The following is a 21,200-nucleotide window of genomic DNA, read 5'->3' as shown; positions in this document are numbered from 1 at the left end:
TTTGGCCCCACCCCCTGCCGTAGAAAAGAGAACGCTGTCTGAGGTGGTGGCGCTGCGCGGTGTGGTTGCATTCTGAGGTGTTTGTTGAGAGGAGCTTCCTCAATCAGTGAGTAGCACTTTTATGAGCGCCCTCTGTGAGGTTTGAGAAAAGAAATAGGTGGCAATTAAAGAGCGGAGATTTTTTAAAAGACTGAAATATGCTTACTTAGTTTCCTTTTTTAAATTTACAAAATGTACTTCAACTACATTAATACTGACGGAATGGAGGAAACATTTTTTAAGAGTGTTTTGTCACAGATGTATTTTAAGTCAAGCGCACACACCAGAAGTTGTGTCCATGTGCTTTCGCTGCACATATACAGAAGTTGTATCCAAACCCTTACAGTTTACGGGGTTGTGAGTGCAGTGAGTCCACGTTGCTACATTATAGTCCATGTCGCTACATTATTGGTTGGGAGACCTAGATTGAAATCCAGATAGTGCGCTTATTGTTTGTTCTTGGAGTAACTGTGTTACTCAGTTTTCTCATCTCTACAATGGTATTATTAACTGTAGTTAAGTCACTTGAGAAGGCTACAGGATAGAATAAATCTGTTTTGAAAACCGAAAAGGAACAATAACATTAGGGCTTAAAATTTAACCCTTTAGTGTAATTTCTCTCAAATGTGTTTGTTTGTTTGTTTGCTTTGAGACACGGTCTCATTGTAATTGAGGCTGGCCTTGAATGTACATGTAGCCCAGGCTGGTCTCAAACGCGAAGTCCTCCTGCCTCAACCTCCCAACTGCTGTGATTACAGACGTGGGACAACATGCTGTGATCCGTTTGTTTTGTTGTTGTTGTTATTTGTTTGTTTTAAAGAAATGAGTGTTACAAAATGATGTTAGGTGCCTGCCCTCAAGAAATATATATTAGTGCCGGCTATGGTGGCTCACACGTGTAATCCCAGTACTTGGGAGGCTAAGGCCAGAGGATCCCTGCAAGTTCCCGGCCATCCTTGGCTACAGAATGAGTTCAAGACTTATCTGAAATACATAGTAAAGCCCTGTCTTAAAAAAAAAAAAAAAAAAAAAAAAAGAAAAGAAAAAGAAAAAGAAAGAAAGAGAGAGAGAGAAGAAATAGATGATCTTAGCCAGGATGTAAAGCATGTACCTGTTATCCCAGCTACTTGAAAGGCTTAGGCAGAGCCGGGAGTGGTGGCTCACGCCTATAATCCCAGCACTGGGAAGGCTGAGGTGGGAGGCTGAGGTGGGAGGAGACCAGCCTGGGCTACAAAGTGAGCTCAAGGCCAGCCTGAACTGCACAGTGAGACCCTGTCTCAAAAAGACAAAAAAAAAAAAAGAAGAAAGAAAGAAAGACTGAGGCAGAAGGATCATGAGTTCAAGGTCAACAAAGAAAAACTCAGGCTCCCAAAAAATAATAATAAAGGGGCTGGGGATTTAGCTCAGCGGCATAAGTGCCTGCCTTGCAAGTGCGCAGTCATGAGTTCGATCCCTGGTACCAAAAAAAATAATAATAACAAATACACATACTCTTGGGGAAAGAAACAAAAATAAAGTATTTGTAAGAGATGGGTTAAAACATGTTTATAATTTAGGCTTTACAACTTCATTTGAAATAAAGGAGTAGCACCCAGTCCAGACTTGGAGTCATCTCTAAGAGATGAGCTCTCTAAGAAATGAGAATTGATTTAATAAGCTTCTTGCCTAAGAGCTGGACTTTGTCTTGCCACAGTGAAGACACACACAAAAAAAACTTTAAGTCTGGAAATAACAGAATTAAATTTATATAGCCTAGTTGTTAAATTCCATAAAGTATTTAGTAAAGGATATGGAATATAAATGCTCAGTGAATTATAAATAGTTGCTCAGTAAAATTCATAATTTGCTTCTAGCCAGTGGAATGTGGCAAAACGATTTTGCAGATGTAATTACATTTAAGTAATTTTGAATTAACAAAAAAAGATACCTTTGATAAACTAGACTTAATCTGCTAAAAGAACCAGACCTTGGTGCTTTGATTAAGAAAATAGCCATGAGCCAGATGTGGTGGTGCATATCTGTAATCCCAGAGCTCAGGAGGCTGAAGCAGAAGGACTGCTGCAAGTTCAAGGCCAGCAAGGCTACAAAGTGAGTTGAAGGCCAGCCTAACCTGCATAGTGAGACATTGTGAGGGTCAAGGATACAGCTCAATGGCACGGGGCCTGCCTGGCAAGTGCAAGGTCCCTGAGTTCAACTCCTGGTACCAAAATTTTAAAAAAGCAACCATGTTAACTAGACATAGTGGCCCATGATTGTTAATCCCAGAATGCTGGATGGTTCAGGCAGAAGGATCACAAGATTGATTTCAAGCTGGTCAATTTAGTGATGTATCAAAAGCCTATCTTAAGAAATAAAATCCCAGTACTCAGGAAGTTGAAGCAGGAGAATCACTGCAAGTTCGAAGCCAACCTGGACTACAAAATGAGCTCAAGGCCAGCCTGAACTGCATAATGAAACCCTGTCTCAAAAAGAAAAATAAATAAAAAATTAAATTAAATTTTAAAAAGGACTGAGGATGTAGCTTAATGCAGAGACATTGAGTTTAATAATCAGTACCACACAAACACATACACAATGAAAGGAAAAAAGAGAAGAAAAGTAAAAATAAAACAGCATGTTGAAGAAGCCCAAATGGGAACAGGTGACCTGTTGGCTTCAACGAACATCTGAGACCTGACAATAGATCATCACCAATTGCCAGCAAAACCATCAAGTCTCTCAGTCAATACTAATGAAATAAATTCTGCCAACAAACTAAATGAGTATGGAAGCAGATGCTTTACCTGTCAAGACTTCAGAAGCAAATGCAGATTATTAAAAAAATTTTAGAAAGAAAATAGAGCTTGTGGATAAATTAATATAATTATCTCAGGAGTGGGTTTATTAAAGAGTGGATAAAAATGAGTTCAAGGGGCTGGGGATTTAGCTCAGCGGCATAAGTACCTGCCTTGCAAGCAGGCAGTTGTGAGTTTGATCCCCGGTATGGATAAAAATGAAAAAGACAAAAAAAAAAAAAATGGGTTCAAAGTTCAGCCCTGTTTTCTCTTGTAGCCATGTGACGCCTTCTACCATGTTAACCACCCAGAAGGTTGTTATGGCTTGAGTCTGGATGTCTCCAAAAGCCTTGTGCAGTCAAAGAAATGGGCTTCTACAGTTTGTGAATGACTCATAGTCCAATACTGGGATTATGGGGTGAGTACTACACCCAAGTGGGTGTAGCCTACATACAATATAAGACACTCCTTTCTTTTGGGTCTTGTTACTTTTGCTGTCTTCTGCCTCAATGAACAGTTGTTCTTCTGCCATGATACCCTGCCTTAGAGCCAGCTGAGTATGGACTAAAACCTCCATAGCCAGTGAAGTAAGTACACTTGTTCTTCCTTAACTTTGGGTGTTAAATGTTTTGTTTCAGCAACAAGAGAAAAGTAACCAAGACATAGGTCATCATCAGATGCTAACCCCTTGATCTTTGAATTCCCAGCCTCCAGGACTTACATAAAAAATAAATGTCTTCTATTTATTAATTTCCCAGTCTTGGGTATTCTATTACAATAGCACATAACACGCTGAGACATCAACTAATACCTTAATCACAGCCTTCTGAGACCCTGAGCCAAGGATCCATCTGTCAGGCCCAGTCTGTTGACCCACAAAAACTATAAAACTATAAAATTTTTAAAAAACCATGAGGAAAATTAGTCTGTTACTAAACTTTTAGTTAAGTGTTACTAAGCAATAGAAAACAAATATAGGAAATCATCAGAGAAAAGAAAATCCATCATTTTCATCTTCCAACAATAGGCCACATTCATGGATGAAGTGGTTCCTATTACAAAATATTGAATTAGCATTAAAAAGGAAAACTTCGCATTGCAATTATACCTGGGCAAGTGGAGCCTCTGCCCTGGCCCCTCCATACCATAAACATAGAAATGGTATGGGCCCCTCTATATTGTAAACATAGGTGTCATATAATATTAACATTCTCTAATAAATTTTAAATAGACACATATTTAAAAGAACATATGGGTTCTTCTGTTTGCTCAGAATCTCTCAGCCTTATCATAATGGAAATTGAGACCTTAAACATCTGCTCCCCTTATATTAGTCTTCTATATACATTTCCCCAGGGAATGCTTCATGTTTCCTGCTCTGTGTCCTCAAAACAAAAGGCAACTATCAGAACGCTGTGAAGGTCAGTGGAATGAGACACATAGATCAGAGAATAAAGATTTGAGCAGCAGAATGACTTAGGTGAGAGGAAAGGCAAATCATTTATCATATTCTTCCTCTGTATTAGCAGAGATACAATAGATTTTACACAGCAAAATCATTTCACATAAATCAGGCACACATGTAGACATCATGTTCTCTCACTAATGTGACAACTGAAAGAAACAACATTATGTATATGTATATATATGTGTATAAAAAATGATAGTTAAAAGATAGTTAATACTACTGATTTCTCTGAGGTCACTGAAGAGAAAGATTTGCACTGGTACTGTTCAGACAATTGCATGTAGATGTCTGAGTGAATGAGTTGGGGAGGACAATGCACAATGCATATACCATCGTTTCCACCGGTTGACGTGTTTTGAAATTTTTTTTTTTGGTACCAGTGGTTAAACTCACGACCTTGTGTTTGCCAAGCAGGTATGTATGCCACTGAGCTAAACCCCCAGCCCTATTTTGTTTTATTTTCTTTTTTTTCTCTTCGAAATAAAATGGATTTGGAAAAAAATCATTTCACAGTAATATTAAGTACATATTTTCTTGCCTTATGCATATTTGTTTGTAGTTCTGAAGGTACTCAGAAGTTACTACAGTATTCCTAACATTTGTATATGGCTCTTGGAAAAAATTTTTCAAACATTAAATAATTTGTTACTCATATTTGTATATTAAAGATGTAAATGTTGATATATAATGTTCAGTTTTCAAATTGGCAACTAAATGACACTGAATATAGAACTGTAATTTTATTTTAAAGAAAATATTTCATAAGACTATTAAATATAACTTTAAATTTAAATTATTTAAAATTTGGGGTTAGGGATTTAGCTCAGCAGCATAAGTGCCTGCCTTACAAGCAGGCAGTCATGAGTTCGATCCCTGGTACCGGTAAAAATACAAAAAAAAAATTAGTTATATACTTTATATTTAAATAGTGTTGATTATAAAAGGTTAATTCAACTTTATATTTCCCCATTCAGCTATATTTTAAATAATTGGTAAGAAAGTACATTTTTTGAAACATAAAAATAATTTAAATTGTGATATCTTTATGTTAAATTTCTTTTTCTAGTAAAAATATATTTAAATTTGTTATAGTATTTGACATAATCAAAATATATGGTGAATGTACTACACAGAGTACAGAGCTATACTACCAGCCCTATACAATTTTTATTTAGTTGAAAATTAATCACTAATCAAAATGAGAAGTGGAGAAAAGTAATCCCATAAAATATATATTATAACAAATCAGCTTAAATATGCACAACCTCATATTGGCAAATTAATTTTTTTGATTAATAGACATCATTTTTGCACACAAAAAAGCATATGGGCAGTTATTACAACAGTACACACATTACTGCTTTTTTAAAATAACAAAACAAAATAAACATTTGAACAAAATTTGAGAGATATACTATTTGAATCTATTATATTATAAATTATGAAAATCTCAACCAGGCATGGTGGCCTGTACCCATAATCCTTGCACTCTGGGCGACTGAGGGCTAAAGGATTACAAATTCAAACCATCCTGGGCACCTTAGCAATAACTTTTCTCAGAATAAAAATAAAAGGACTGACAAGGTAGCTCAATGCAAAGGCCTGGGTTCAATTCTCAGCCCAAAAAATGAAGGAACAAAAAAAAATAAAATCTCAATATGATAATAATTGGTGAAATTATTTTATATTTTCAGAGAGAGTAATCATGTAGCCCTATTACAGTGTGAACAATGACATAGAGATACTGTTTTTTTTTTTTAAGATCTAAAGATGCCTTAAGATTTGTATTGATAATTCCAAGTGATATTGCACAATGAAGTTAAACAAAATTGAACATCATGGAGGAGAGCTATCTAGGAATTATATGACTTACTGAATAGTTTCCTATACTTTCCAATGATTTCTTAGCTGCAATATCAAATGTACAGCAACAAAAGAAAAGCTGGAATTCATCAACATTAAAAATTTTTGTGCAACAAAGAACCCTGTCAAAAGAGTAAAAGGATAACCTACAAAATGGAACAAAATCTGAATTATATCCAAAGTACATAAAATATTCCTACAATTTAAAAACAACATCCATTCAACCATGGAAAATGTACTTGAATGGACACATTTCCAAAGATTCACAAATAGTAAGTCCATGGAAAGATGGTCAGCATTATGATTTGTTATTCATGAGGGTTGGAGTTGGAGTATTTAGTAGGTGCTCAAAATGATGGAAGCTATAGCACAGGAGGGATCAAGGATGCAGCACCAGTCTAAGGTCAAAAGAATATTGCTGATATTGGAAAGCTAAAGAAACAGAAGACTGACACAAGCAATGGCAGTAAAAGAGGCACCAGTGCAAGCGGACTGGAGCTTTTCAAAAAATGCCTAGATTGGGTGTGGTGGCACACACCTGTAATTCCAGGCACTCAGGAGTCTGAGGCGGAAGGATCACTGTGAGTTCAAGAACAAACTAACCTACATAGTGAGACTCTGTCTCAAAAACCAAACAAAAATCCCAAAGTGCCCATTTCTGTCCTCTTACCCTTTTATTTCATCTAGACTACAAGTCTATTGGTTGATGCCACTCACAACCAGAATCAGTCTTTCCCCTCCAGTTACTGGCCTACTGCCAGTCATCTCTGGAAACACCCCCACAAAACGGTGGAAGTGTGCTTTACTGATTTGTGAGCCATTTTTTAATCCAGCCAAATTTACATACCGTGCAGTCACAGTCATTAGGCAAATGAACATCAAAACCACAAAGACTTACACTTCACAGCCTTTTACAGCGCTAACATCAAAATTTAAAAAGAGAAAAGAAAAAAATACTAAGTGTTGGTGAGGATGATCTATTAATTCCACTCCTAGATAAATACCTAAAAGAATTGAAAGCAGAAGCTCAAATAGTTACTTCTACACCAGTATTCATAACAATACTTGCTGTATCTAAAGGACAGAAATAGGCTGTTTTAGTCTTGTTTTACTTTGCTGTAACAATATCACAGCCTTGATAATTTATAAAGAAAAGACATTTGTTTCTTGCAGGGGAGCAGTCAAAGCTGTGCAGGCTGGAGCAAGGTCAGCCTCAAGAACACAGAGTGCCTGAGGCAAGTCACCTGAATAAGCAGCTATGGCCTCAAGAACACAGAGCGCCTGAGGCAAGTCATGTGAATAAACTGCTCTAGGCTCAAGGACACTGGGGCCAGAGACGCCCTGTGGAGAAGCTGCTTGGTAGAGGGGCTTCACATGATGTCCAACCTCTTGGTATATAAGTAGACATGCTCCAGCCCTTGGGGCCCTGCCTCCTTTTCCCTCCTCCTTCTTCCTGCTTCCTCTTCCTCCCTTCCTTACTTCACATATCAAGAGAGAGAACTCGATCAGGCCTTTTTTCTGTATTCTGACTCTTGTCTTTTTTCCTTCATTCTCTCCCCATTCTCACCCTTAGAGCTGATTGGGACATGGCAATTTCTTACAGTTCTAGAGACAGGGAAGTCTAATATCAAGGTGTTGGTGTCTGGCTAGAGCTGTGTTTTTTTTTTAAATTGCATTATTCTATGGAAAAAGGCAAGAAAGTGAAAGAGATAGAATTGCCATCCATAGTAGGGTGTGATGGCACACTCCTGTAATACCAGCACTCAGGAGGGAGGTTGAGGCAAGAAGATTGCTGCAAATTCAAAACTAGCCTGGGCTACAAAGTGAGCCCAAGGCCACCAGCTGGAACTGTATAGGGAGAACTTGTCTCAAAAAGAAAAAACAAACTCCCATCCACAAATTCTTTCCTGATTTATATTAATCCCTTTATGAGAATAGAACCCTAATGACTTAAACATTTCCTATTTTTATGCTATTGCATTGGGGATTAAGTTTCCAAAAAGGGCTTCTGAGGTACTTAGGCCATAGCATAACTGAAGTGTCCATTAATAGATGAATGAATAAATGGAATGTGATAAATGCATATAATGAAATATTGTCATTCATAAAAATGAAATTCTGATACATGCTACAACATGGATGAGTCTTAAAAATATGCTGAGTGAAACAAGTCACCAAAGATAAACATTGTGTGCTTCCACATATATAAGGACCCAAGACTGAGCCAATTCATGGAGATGAAATGTAAATGAGTAAATATAAAAGTAATAGTATGTGCATAGAATTTAAAAATTACAGATGTCTCAAAAAATTATAGATGTCTGGGTATGGTAGTACAAGTCTATAATCCTAGCATTCAGAAGACTGAGGCAAAAGGATTAAGAGTTTAAGGACAGCTTATTTTATTAAAAACAAATTATAAATCATTACTTTTGGATAAAGATGGGATAGAAAGAGAATGGACATAAGACTGCTTTTTTTTTTTGGTGCCAGGGATCGAACTCATAACCTCACGCTTGCCTCATATTGTGCCGCTGAGCTGACTGCTATTTTCATTATAACACTTTTAGCACTATTATATTTTTAAACTATGTACATATAAGAGTTTAATAAAATAAAATGAATAATTTTAATAAAAAATTTGACCACATAAAAGAATAGATATGATAAAAAGGATGAAAATGAAGTATTAAATGTTCAACTATCAAGAATTATAGACTTTTATAGCTTTAGTGAAATGATCACTAAGATTATATATACAGCAGATACTTACTGATTGGAGGAATTTCTTACAACAGAACCTTATAGTTTTTTCCTTTTTGTATATGTTAAACAGTATTTCTTTTAATTGCTATGTATTGAGCAGAAGAATGCAGGATAACCGGATAGAGTATACCGTATCTGGCATAAAACTGCAGAGTTCAAATATCTGTAGCATCACATGGCCTCAGTAAAAAAGCTATATCAGAGTGGCATCAAAGCAGCCTATATAATTTGCATAAAATAGCTCTTTTTTGGGGGGTAGAAATACATACATTCAGAGAAAAAAATAAACAGTAAGAAATCACTAGTTGATGTTTACATATTTTCGTTTTACAAATAGTTGTTCAAGATACAAAAATGGAACATGTAAAGTGGGAATTCAAACAGCAAGACTGCAAACAGTTTTGTTCAACTGTCCAACAAAAATTTAGTAACATGGTTGTCAATCCTATACACTTAAACATACATGCAGTTATCTGTATCTTCATTTATGTAGAGATTAAACAAACTAAAGCAGGTTAAAATCATTCTGAACAAAGAATAATAGTATTGCTGGATTTCACATCATGACACTCTGTGATCAGCACTGGGTACTGTAGTGTCTTTTTTTTAATTTAATTTAAAGAAAGACTAAACAAAACAAAATGGGTAGAAATAATACATAATTTCCTTTTTTTTTTTAATTTTTTTTTTTTTTTTTGTCTTTTTCCTTTTTATCAGTACCGGGGATCGAACTCACGACTGCCTGCTTGCAAGGCAGGCGCTTATGCCGCTGAGCTAAATCTCCAGCCCCCAAAATAATACATAATTTCAAAGGAAAAAATAAACAGTAAGAAATCACTAGTTGATGATTACAGATTGTCTTCTTATAAATAGTTATTCAAGATACTAAAGTGGAGCATATAAAGTGGGGATTCAAACAGTGAGATTGCAACCAGTCCTGTTCAGCTATCCAACAAAAACTTAGAAATATAGTTATCAATCCTATACACTTAAACATACATGCAGTTATACATATCTTCAATTATGTTGAGATTGAATAAACCCAAGCAGGCTAATAGCACTCTGAACAAAGAATAATACTGTTGCTGGGTTTCACATTATGACACTCCAGGATCAGCACTGGGTATTTTAGTGTCTCTTTTTCTTCAAAGTATCTGTTCATTTCATCATGTGTCACAAGATCAGTTCTCATAAACTGTTTATAGATTCTACACATGCATGAATCTTAACATGTATTTCTATCCTTTCTATACTAGAGGGAGAAACAAAACAAAGCAAGGCAAAACAAAACATATTCCTATAAACACATGAAATGAAATAAACATATAAGACCATTATACAGAGTTCTACCATGGTTCCTGTGTTGTCTCTAGTTATCTCCAATAGAATTGGCTATATCATCAGACATAGTATAATTGAATATATCAGTACATAACAGCATTAATAAAAACACAACTTTGTATATAGTATAGAACTTCAAAAACCAGCAGTTATGAAACCTGAATGTGTATTGTAGAGTCTTATCATCTTCAGTGTAGTTGCCTATACTCTCAGACTTGATACTATCAATCGTATCAGTTTTGAATAAAATCTTCTCTGCCTCATTTCTATTATGCTGTTTGTTGCCATCAATTGTCTGCTTAAGTTCTTCATTCTGTTTTCTGCTCCATTCATTAAGGCCTCTCTGCCACTGTTCCTAGAATCCTAGTGCTTTTCTCTCTCTCTAGAATTCCTTGCAGTATTCTCTGTAGAGTTGGATTGGTGGTTGCAAGTTTCCCAAGTTCCTCTGTTGTTTGGAAGCATCTTGTTTCTCCATTAATTTCTAGAGACAGGGGGCTGGGGATTTAGCTCAGCAGCATAAGCACCTGCCTTGCAAGCAGGCGGTTGTGAGTTTGATCCCCAGTACCAGAAAAAAGAAAAAAAAAATTTCTAGAGACAGTTTTTCGGGGTATATCAATCTGGGTTTGAGGTTATCTTCTTTCAGGGCTTGGAATATATGCTCCAGGTTCTTCTTGACTTGATGGTTTGTGTTGAGAAGTCTGCCGTTATTCTGATGGGCCTTCCTCTATAAGTTATCTGTTTCTTGTCTCTAACAGCTTTCAATATTCTGTTCTTATATTGAATTTCTGGTGTATTGATTATTATATGCCTGGGTGTAGCTCTGTTTTTGTTGTAGGTGACTGGAGTTCTGTATGTCTCATATATCAGAATATCATTTCCTTTTCCTATGTTTGGGAAGTTTTCCTTAATTATTTCTGTGAATAACCAAAGGAACCTAGTTCCTTTGTTTGTACCCCTGCTTCTTCATTCACATTCTTTATTCTCAAGTTATAGATCCTTTCGTCATCTTCTAGCCCTTGTATTGTTACTGCTTGTTTCCTTGTTATTTTTAAAAAGTTTTCCCTTTCATACTCCCACATTGCAAAATTGTCCTCCAGTTTGGATAATCTATCCTTTGTTTCTTTCAAGCTGATTTGCCATCTTTCCATAGAGTTTTTAATTTCCTGGTGATCTCTTTGAATCTGCTTCATGTATTCTATATATATATTTTTTTGTCTTTTTCGTTTTTATCGGTACCAGGGATCAAATTCACGACTGCCTGCTTGCAAGGCAGGCGCTTATGCTGCTGAGCTAAATCCCCAGCCCTCTATACTTTTTTAATATTCTTCACCAAATAGTTTTATCCTTTGTTTGAGTTCCTTCCTTCTGTCTGTGTCTGCTTGAGGGGTGCTTAGTGTTTCTTTTATCAATCTTCTTATATCTTGCTTTATTTGGCTAAATATTTCACTTTTGAACTTGTCTATTAGGTCCTTTATATATCTCTTTAGGTCCGCTGTGTCTGATATTGCATGTTTGCTGTTCTCATTCTCCTTTGTATTTCCTGTCCTGAGTCCATGTTCTCAGGGTTGGAACCTGGGGACTTTTTGTTGTTGCTTCCTCTTCCCATCTTTTTTGCTTCTTCCAGGAGGCCCCAGTTTCTTTCTTTGTTGGTTACAATTCTCCTGAAGCACGCTGGCTAGATGACCCTTCACACTGCCGTGTGCTAGTGAGTTGCAGACAAGGACAGCATATGCTGGCCCCTCCCCTCCGGATCAGTCAAGCTCTTGTGGCCTGCAGTGTATTACTTTGCGCTGCCTCCTCTCCAGATCAGTCAAACTTCTGAGGCTTAACTGGGTTAGTGTGGTTAGTCATAAAATAGCTCTTATTGAATGTGTTTTAATAAAATCACTTTGGAAGGTTAAATTAATTATGAATCAATCTCCTCAGTTCCCCTTCGTAATATTACAGCATTTCCAAGCATTATATAAGTTAAAAATTGACAATATTGCCTTTGTATGGAACACAGTAGTAAATGAGAAGGCTGCTAATGGCCTGGGGAGAACAAAGATAACTTGGGCTCCAACTATCCTAGACTCCAGCTGATTGCAATAATACCTGAGCTGATCAGTGTATCTACATACTGTAACCTATACATGGCACATTGGTGAAATTTAGCACATCATAGTACCTTGGTGTATCAGTTAGGAATCTCTAATCCATGACCTAAATTAATACTTTTTTTCTAAGAAAAGGAAGACCTATATTTGTAGAGGAAGAAAGGAATTAAGTAAAGAAAAAGAACAAAGTTCTTTAGGATGCTAAAGGATAATATAATGCCTAAATTTCATATACCACATACATATGAGATATGTAGTAAATATATAATGTAGTCTATATACAGTATATAGTACTAAAATGCATATTCAGTAGTTTCAGAAAAAGGAAGGAACAAAGAAAACAGATTTACTATATGCTGGGCCCTATGTTGGGTGCTTTCAAAAAAATATAATAATATATAGTAGATATTGTTATCCCTGCTTTAAATTAAGGAATATTTTCTGAGGTAAAATAACCATGCACATATGATGATCACCCAGCCAATAAGCCCTTCTTATGAAAATTTTATAAACTCACAGTAATTACTTTCATCTGTTCACTGTCATTCCTTTTACTGATAAGAGAAGTGTATAATCTGAGTTTAGTCACTGTAGAAAAATTACTAAAAAGTATTATAGGACAAAGGATTTGTTGTAAGAATTAGGATTGATTAAACTGTGGGAGGAACTTCAGAAGTAAAAGACCATGAAATAGTCACATGATACTCTGAAAATCTAAGATGTCCAGACATTGAAGAGGGACTAAGGATCATACCTCTTATATAGCTGCAATCTGGGTATGGTAACCAAAGTCTAATAGTAGACTTGAGGGTTTTTTTTTTTTTTTTTTTTTTTTTTTTTTGTCTTTTTCATTTTTATCGGTACCAGGGATCGAACTCACGACTGCCTGCTTTACAAGGCAGGCACTTATGCCGCTGAGCTAAATCCCCAGCCCCTAGACTTGAGGTTTTTGTTGGTCAGCAGTATAAACAGGAAATAAATGAAGCAGCCATGGTAGCACATAGCTGTAATTTCATCATTCTGGGAGATGTAGATAGAAAGAGGGAAAGTTTGAATCTAACCTGGGCAATTTGATGACTTTGTGAGACTCTGTCCCAAAATTTTTTTAAAAAGAGCTGAGGATGTAGCTTAGTGTAAAAGCTCTGGGTTTAATCCCCACTACCAAAGATGGAGGAGGAAGAGGAGGAGGAGGAGAAAAAAGAGAACTGGGTATAAGTAGAGCAAGATGTCAGCTACTGGTCACCTTTGCATCTCTGCTACTGCGTTGATTGCATCCATACGGTAATGCCGCTGCTTCATTTAATCAATACACATTCAGATGTACCACTCAAAATCCTATGCATTGGAAGGATTTCCTCTCACTGCTGTTCTTCAAATGGAAAGTATAATTCCATGATGACATAGTGAACTCCACAAAAGTCCATGCTTTGCCAAGTTGGCACTCACACATACCATCTTATGTAACTTGTATCATATCAAAATAGTCCTTCTGCTATATGTAACTTCTATATACATATCAAAACTGTCCTTCTGCCCAACATGATTCAGTTATATTTTACAACCAAAAACACACTAGTCCTTCCTGCAACCAAGACATAAATTCACCATATCCATTTTTGAAGATATTAATTTGTCTTTCAACTGAAACACACTCTCCATTTATTACTATATTTTATGTTTTTTATCAGTTAAATGTGAAAATGGAAAAAAGAAAAATCATTTATATCAAAGTAAGGAAGAAACATTTCCTACTGTGATCCCTTGATCACATGATTATAAATGGTATTTAAAACTTCTTTTTTCTACTGATAACCTAATAATTCCCAACTGTTTTTTTCCTTATCATTTTGGACGAGTGCAAACCTGTACTTCTGAAGAGTCTTTTCCATTAACACTGCTGACTTTATTGGTTTGATGTACTGTTTTCTTTCTTCTTTTCTCTTTCTTTCTCTCTTTCATACTGGGATTGAAGCTTTGCAGTAGGCTATATCTCCAGCCTTTTATTTTGAGACAAGTTAATGCTAATTCACTATCCTTCTGTCTCAGCCTCCCAGAGTGCTGGCATTACAAATGTGTGCCACTGGGGCTGGGGATTTAGCTCAGCGGCATAAGTGCCTGCCTTGCAAGCAGGCCGTCATGAGTTCAATCCCCGGTACCGATAAAAAGGAAAAAGACAAAAAAAATAATAAATAAATAAAAATAAAAAACAAATGTGTGCCACCACTTCTTTCCTTAATTTTTATTACAGGGTCTGGGTATACTAAGAGGAATCCCCAGTGTATTGCTTATTTCAGTCATGTTTCTTTATATCCATTATGCTTCAACAACCTACTTTCCCCTTATGAATGTTAATTACTCTCTACAGTACAGTAATTTTCTTTTGCCTGTTGGTTTACTAGCATATAGAGCCCCAAAATACTAGGTGATTTTCAGTCTAACAGAATTGGTGTGTACACTGGTTGGAACATTCTTCTTTTGGGTATTAACCTTTGGACAGTGGAGTCCAAAGTTGGGGGATAGGAAGAAAAAAATTACCAGTGTAACATTAAGCGTATTTAGAAGAAGATACACCAGGGTCCTTGATTCTGGGACTCATGAATCCTAGTTTTGCCACTAAATCAAAATATATAATGTAGGCTAGAAGAAATTGCCTCAGTCCTGCAAAGTGTTGAGACCCAGCTGGGATCAAAAGCCTTCAAAATGCTTTCCTTGGCTTCTAGTTTCAGCTCAGAAGTAGAGGCTCTGCCAATCATAGTGGTGCATGCCAGTAATTCCAGGACTGGAGGCTGAGGCAGGAGGATCACTATGAGCTTGAAGCCAGCCTGGACTACATAGTGAGTTCAAGACCAGCCTGAACTACGTAGCAAGACCCTGTCTCAAAAGTCCAAAATGGAAAAGAAAGAGAGGCAGAGAGAGAAAAAGAGAGAGGAAAGAGGATAGAGGAGAAAGGAGAGAGGAGAAAAGACTATCACTCCCTCCTTACAATAAGAAAAATAAGATGGACAAATGCATGCCTTTTCTTTATTTCAGCATATATGTTATAGTTTATATTTACATGTCTCCGCAAAGCCTCATGTGTTTATAGATGGAACCTTTGACTGGATGACTGGGTGACTGGATTATGCCAGTGTGCTACTAGATTAGTCCACTGATGGGTTTCTAGCGGGGGAGGGGAAAGGTGATGTTGAGAGATAAAGCATGGTGAGAGAGGGTGGGTCACTGTGGGTGTGGGCTGGAAATACATGTATCTCCTTCCTGCTCTCTTGATTGCTGCTGCTTCCTGCCTCGCATTCCCATTTGGCCTGCCACCCTGCCTTGGAGTGAGCTGGCTATAGATTGAAACTATAAACTATGAACCAAAATAAACCTTTCCACATTTCACTTGGTGTTGAATATTTTGTCCCAGCAGTAACAAGAAAGTAGCTAAGACAATATGTAAGATTAAAGGACAAACAATAAACTTGAAATCGGAGGACAGGAAGAAAAAACTAAGCTAATCAGTTCTTACCTTGGGCTGATACTTCTAAATGCCTTCTAATTTTCCAGTAGGGAATTCAGCTAATAATTATTTGCCAGATTGCTGAACACCACATATAAGCCATAGTGATGGTATGAAACTCCTACAAAACACAGATATGTAAGAGATTTCACACATTTACAATCTTGTCCTCTAGGAACACAACCCTGCGCTCTCACAGGGAAGATTAGGAAAATCCTGAGAATGACAACCTCACAGTGGTAGGGAGGAGAAAGGAATGCCTGACATTGCCTAAACACATCTCTCCTAACTCGCTGCAAATCAAAAGCCTTAATTTGCAGTAGGAAAAACAACAAAAGCTGTAGGACAAAAGAATTTTTTATTCCTGGAGAAGGAAAAAGAGATATGTCTAAACCTTGTTGTAGATCTGTAGGAAATGGAAAAAAAGAACATCATACCTGAATGCCTAAATTTATAGTGCCTGACTAAAGCTATGAGTTAATCTGAACACTACAGAACGTACTCTTTCTTACCCACCACGTTCATGCTAAAAGCAATTGATTTTACAAATAACAGTGAAGGGGCTGGGAATTTAGCTCAGTGGCATAAGCACTCCTTGCAAGCAGGCAGTCATGAGTTGGATCCCCAGTACCGATAAAACACACACACACACACACACACACACACACACACAAATAACAGTGGAGTACAGTTGGGGAAGTCAGATTCTTCCTGAGAGGAATGTGAAAGGAAGACCAACATGATCCAAATTTTAAAAACAATGATGGAGTTGAAAAAAATCCCTTTAATGAGTTTAGTAATGTTCTCAACACAGATAAGCAAAAATTAGTAAACTCAAAATTAGGTCAATATCAAGTATCCAAAATAAAAACTCGGTGAAAAAGAGAATGAATAAAAAAAAAAAAAAGATATGAAAAAAACATCAAATGTTCTAATATCAACACAGTTCAAATCCTAGAAAATACTGCTATCTGAATAAATATCTGAATACATACTGGACAAAAGCTTTCCAAAGTGTGTGACAGCCACTCAGTCATAGATCCAAGAAACCCAGAGAATGCCAAGCAGGATAATTATCAAAATCTCACAATTTAGGACTTATCATTTTTTTAAAAGCTGCAAATGAAAGACAAAAATCTCAAAAGAATTCTGAGGAAAAAAAAAAGACACAAAGTAAGAAAAGATTAGGATTTTATTAAATATCAGAAATTATGCGAGTATGAAGACAATAGAATGATAGTCACTCCAAAATGCAATGCCCAATAAAAGTGTGCTTTAAAAATAAAAGTGTTCTCAGGGAAACAAAAACACAGATTTATTGCCAGAAGAATTACTCTACTAGAGGTACCTTTTTAAAAAAGTTCTTAGAGGGGCTGGGGATTTAGCTCTGCGGCATAAGCATCTGCCTTGCAAGTAGACAGTCGTGAGTTCGATCCCTGGTACTGATAAAAAAAAAAAAAAAAAAAAAAACTTAAAAAGTTCTTAGGGAAAATTTAGCTCAGTGGTGCAGCACCTGCCCGGCAAGAGTGAGGTCCTGAATTTAATTCCTGGTACAAAAAAAAAAAAAAAACACAGTTCTTGGGGGACACAGGCTCTAGGAAGGAGTAGAGAGGGCAGATTAAAGGTAACAAGTAAATGGTTTGGAGTCTGAGGACTAGAGGCCAAGGTTCTAGATGGGCAAAGAGGCAAGGTAATCAAGTGGAAGCAGTTTAGAGCTGTGACATGGGGTGCTTGGAGCTGCGACATGGTGTGTTTGGAGAAGCTGGGAAGCAACTTTAGGGACAAGGAATCTGAAGATTATAATAATTTGGATCTTACCAGAAGCCTGAATTCAGTACTCCATAGTATTGTGGGTCCTGAATGTTTGGAGAACCCAAATCAAGGGATCTTGAACTCCAAGATGCCATAGCAGAGGGGGTACCAGGAAGCATTCGATATTTAGGTCTTAGACCCAGAATGGGAGTTTGGAAATGAAGTCCACATGTATATTTGGAAGTCAGGAAAATTGGAGAGGGCTCTCATTAGAGAAAATGGGAGAGGGCCCTCACTAGAGATACCCAGTCTCCCCATGGGGTTAGATGGGAGAACATTTGTTGGGCTTGAGCACTGTGTTTGGACTTAGGTCTCTGGACACAAGGACAGTTTGGGGAAAAATCCTAGATTTTTTGGAGTCTTAGGGAACTGGGAGAAAGCAGATTTAGAGCTCGAGTCAGGTTGGAGAGGTATATAAAAAAAAAGAAGAAAAGAGAAAAAAAAGAAAGAAAAGTTCTTCACAGAGAGAGAATATTATATAGTTTGGAAACTTGTACCTGTGCAATGTCAGAAACACAATAGATGGAGGTAGGCATGGTGGCACATGCCTGTAATCCTAGCATGTGGATGCTGAGGCAGGAAGATTGCTGTATTAGAGGCCGCTCTACTCTGCAGAGTGAGTTCAAAGGCAGCAGCCAAACTACATAGCGAGACCCTGTCCCAAAAAAGAGCCAACCAAACCAAGAACAATAAATGAAGGGAAATATTTTAATACTTTAATTGCTGTTACAGGTAATTAATACATAAAGCAAAAGGTCATTGTTCCATCCCATCAGGTCAGTATTTCAGGTAATGGGAAATGTGGTAAAACCAGTTAATTCTATGAGCATGAGTGCATCAACACATTTCACTTACTACAAAACTAGCTCTTTTGTTGATAGCAATATTCTTTGGTGGTTATAGCTGGGTGTGATGATGCACACCTGTAATCCTAGTACTTAGGAAGCTGAGGAAGGAGGACTGTCATGAGTTTGAGCCAGCCTGCATTACATAGTGAGTTCCAGGGCAGCCCAAACTATATAGCATGACCTTGTTCGTTAAAAAGGCTTTTTAAAAAAATCTAAATTTTATTTTAAAGAGAATAAAACCAAGCAAAATAAAACAGAATAAACCCAATCAAAACAAATCAGTGTAACACAGGACTTCAAAACCGTATGAAATCAACAACGTTACCATAATTGTTGTCTTCAAAATAACTGTAGATAACTTCAGACATAGTAAAAATCCAACAAAACAAAACAGAATAGAACCAATAAAAACAAAACAGTGAATAAAGAACTTCACAACAAGACAATAGTAAATCCAAAATGGCTACCATAATATATCTTGCTATCTTTGAAATAGCTGCCCATGCCATTGAACATAACAGAATCAAACAATGCAAAACAGAATAAAACCCAACTCAACAAAACAGTGAAATGATACAAGTCTTCAGAATAAGATAACAGGGAATTAACAATGGCTACCACTTCAGAAGGAGATCCCCAGTAGATGCCATACTATGTACCATTATCCTCTGAATAGATGATGAGACCACCAGCCCTAGACCTGCAAAGTCAGTGAAACACAAAACACCACAAGCATCAAACTGTATTTCACCTGAATAGCTATCGTTACAGCCTGTGTTTCTCTGGATCAGCCAGTGGCTTACAGGAGTGGGGAGAGGCAGGTGCCTCCTCTTGTTTCCCAGCCCACACGTCAGAATGGGCTGGGGTCTGGCTGTCTGCTCAGCAGTGGTGGCCTGGGTATGGTGCTGGTTCACAGTGAAGGCTTGCTTCTTGGTGAATTCTTGTTCCAAAAAGGCTATTTTTATTGCACAAGATGGTGATAGAAGTTCAAGGACAGCATGAACTATAAAGTATGACTGTGTTTCGAAAAGTAAACCAAAAAGTCAAGTAAAACAAATGTGGAGGCCAACAGGGAAAAAGGAAATCTACATTGTTTGTGGGAATCAAACAAGTACAACCATTATAGAAATCAATAAGGAGTTCCTTTAAAAAACTAAAAATAGTGGCTGGAGATTTAGCTCAGTGGCATAAGCACCTGCCTTGCAAGTGCACAGTTGTGAGTTCCATCCCGGGTACCAAAAGAAAACAAACAAACAAAAAAAAAAAAAATAGAAATTCCGCTTAGCTATTCTCCTAGGTATCTTCCTGAAAGAGTTAAAGATATCGTATTACAGTGACGCATGCATACCCATGTTTACAGCAGCACAACTCATAATTGCTGAATCTTGAAAGTGGCCTATAAACCCATTAACAGATGAATGGATAAAAGAAATGTGTTTAGATACAATAGAGTACTACAGTGCCATAAAGAATGATAAATTTGAATCATTTGTAGAAAAATGGATGAATCTTGAGATAATATTAAATGAGTTAAATGAGACACATAAACTTGTATGAAGAACCCAAAGTATAAAAAAAGAGAAAAGTACAAGATTGATAATAGAAAACAGGGAAATAGATGTTTTGCAAATGGGAAATGGATCAAGAAATGGAGTGTCAGGGAAGAAGGGAAGGGAAAGGAAAAAAATTAAGATGTATTATGTATATATACTAACTACCATGATGAATGTATTAATTGTGTACTGCAAACAAGATCTAATAAAAATAGTTTGAAATTGATTGTGACATGTTTTTTTTTTTTTTTTTTTTTTTTTTTTTGGTACTGGGAATCAAACTCAGGACCCTGCACTTGCCAGGCAGGCATGTGTGCTGCTGACATGACATTTTAAAATATGTATACAGACACAAGCAGGCCCACACTGATGTGCAGTACCCCCATTACATGAACAAAGAGGCCTGCACAGGACAGTGTTCCCTGACCCAGCACAAGCAAGCTGGGCTGCAATGTATATATTGTGCTCCCTGCAACCCCAACACAAGGACCACCCACCAACTCCATGTCAGCTCTGTATTTTGCATTCCCTTGTCATGGGGCAACAAAGCCAAGGACTAATCAACTGACCTAATCCTAAAGGAAGACGATGCCCAAGGAAGGAAGAAAGCAACCAGCCCCTGTAGCTGGTGACAGTAAACTCAGCAGTTCACTTGAATCTCCACTCTGCAGTCTACAGCCAACAGCGAGCAGAGGGCCAATCATTCTTCCCATCTAGCAGTGGGAGCAAGGATATTGTTTGGCTTGGATCATAACCTCAGACTGTGTTGAACAGATAGAGGAACTTCTGGTGCAGGCAGGGAGGGCACTTCAAAAACTCCTAAAGCTAAAAATTCCTAAAGCTAAGCAGAGAAAAATCATAACTTGTGGGACCCAAATACTGCAGATCTTGAAAAGAAACCATGCATTTACAACAGGAATTTTTGCTACAATTTAATCTGCATTTCTATATTTTACTATTTTTATCTTTCTTTCACGAGATTTTTTTTGGAGTTTGATGTTTTTCTTCCATTTTTCCCCTTTTAGTTTCTCTTATTTTCACTTTCCCTTTAACTTTTTTTGTCTTATCTTTTACTTCCTGTATTTTACTCTGTTTATATTTTTTGTTGTTCATTCTTTCCTAAAACTATCATCTAACACCA

The 21,200-nt window shown here is 37.0% G+C and overlaps 1 protein-coding gene and 1 long non-coding RNA gene across 3 annotated transcripts in view; one reads left to right on the top strand and one right to left on the bottom strand.

The window, feature by feature from the left end:
- The window catches only part of Atf7ip (activating transcription factor 7 interacting protein), a 185,917-nt gene that overhangs the window by 149,853 nt on the left and 14,864 nt on the right, over nt 1-21,200 (bottom strand). The window lies entirely within an intron of this gene.
- On the top strand, nt 22-20,285 carry LOC106027845 (uncharacterized). 2 transcript variants are annotated; one of them, XR_010043873.1, is made up of 4 exons: nt 22-106; nt 3,091-3,231; nt 3,331-3,400; nt 7,318-20,285. It is a non-coding gene; the product is annotated as an uncharacterized LOC106027845 (long non-coding RNA). The 2 variants fall into 2 exon arrangements; XR_001201418.3 differs by lacking the exon at nt 3,331-3,400.

Source organism: Cavia porcellus, unplaced genomic scaffold (genome assembly GCF_034190915.1).
Source record: "Cavia porcellus strain 051 isolate PalLab524CR breed Dunkin Hartley unplaced genomic scaffold, mCavPor4.1 scaffold_27, whole genome shotgun sequence".
Lineage (NCBI taxonomy): Eukaryota > Metazoa > Chordata > Mammalia > Rodentia > Caviidae > Cavia > Cavia porcellus.
This window is presented reverse-complemented; position numbering and strand designations above follow the sequence as displayed.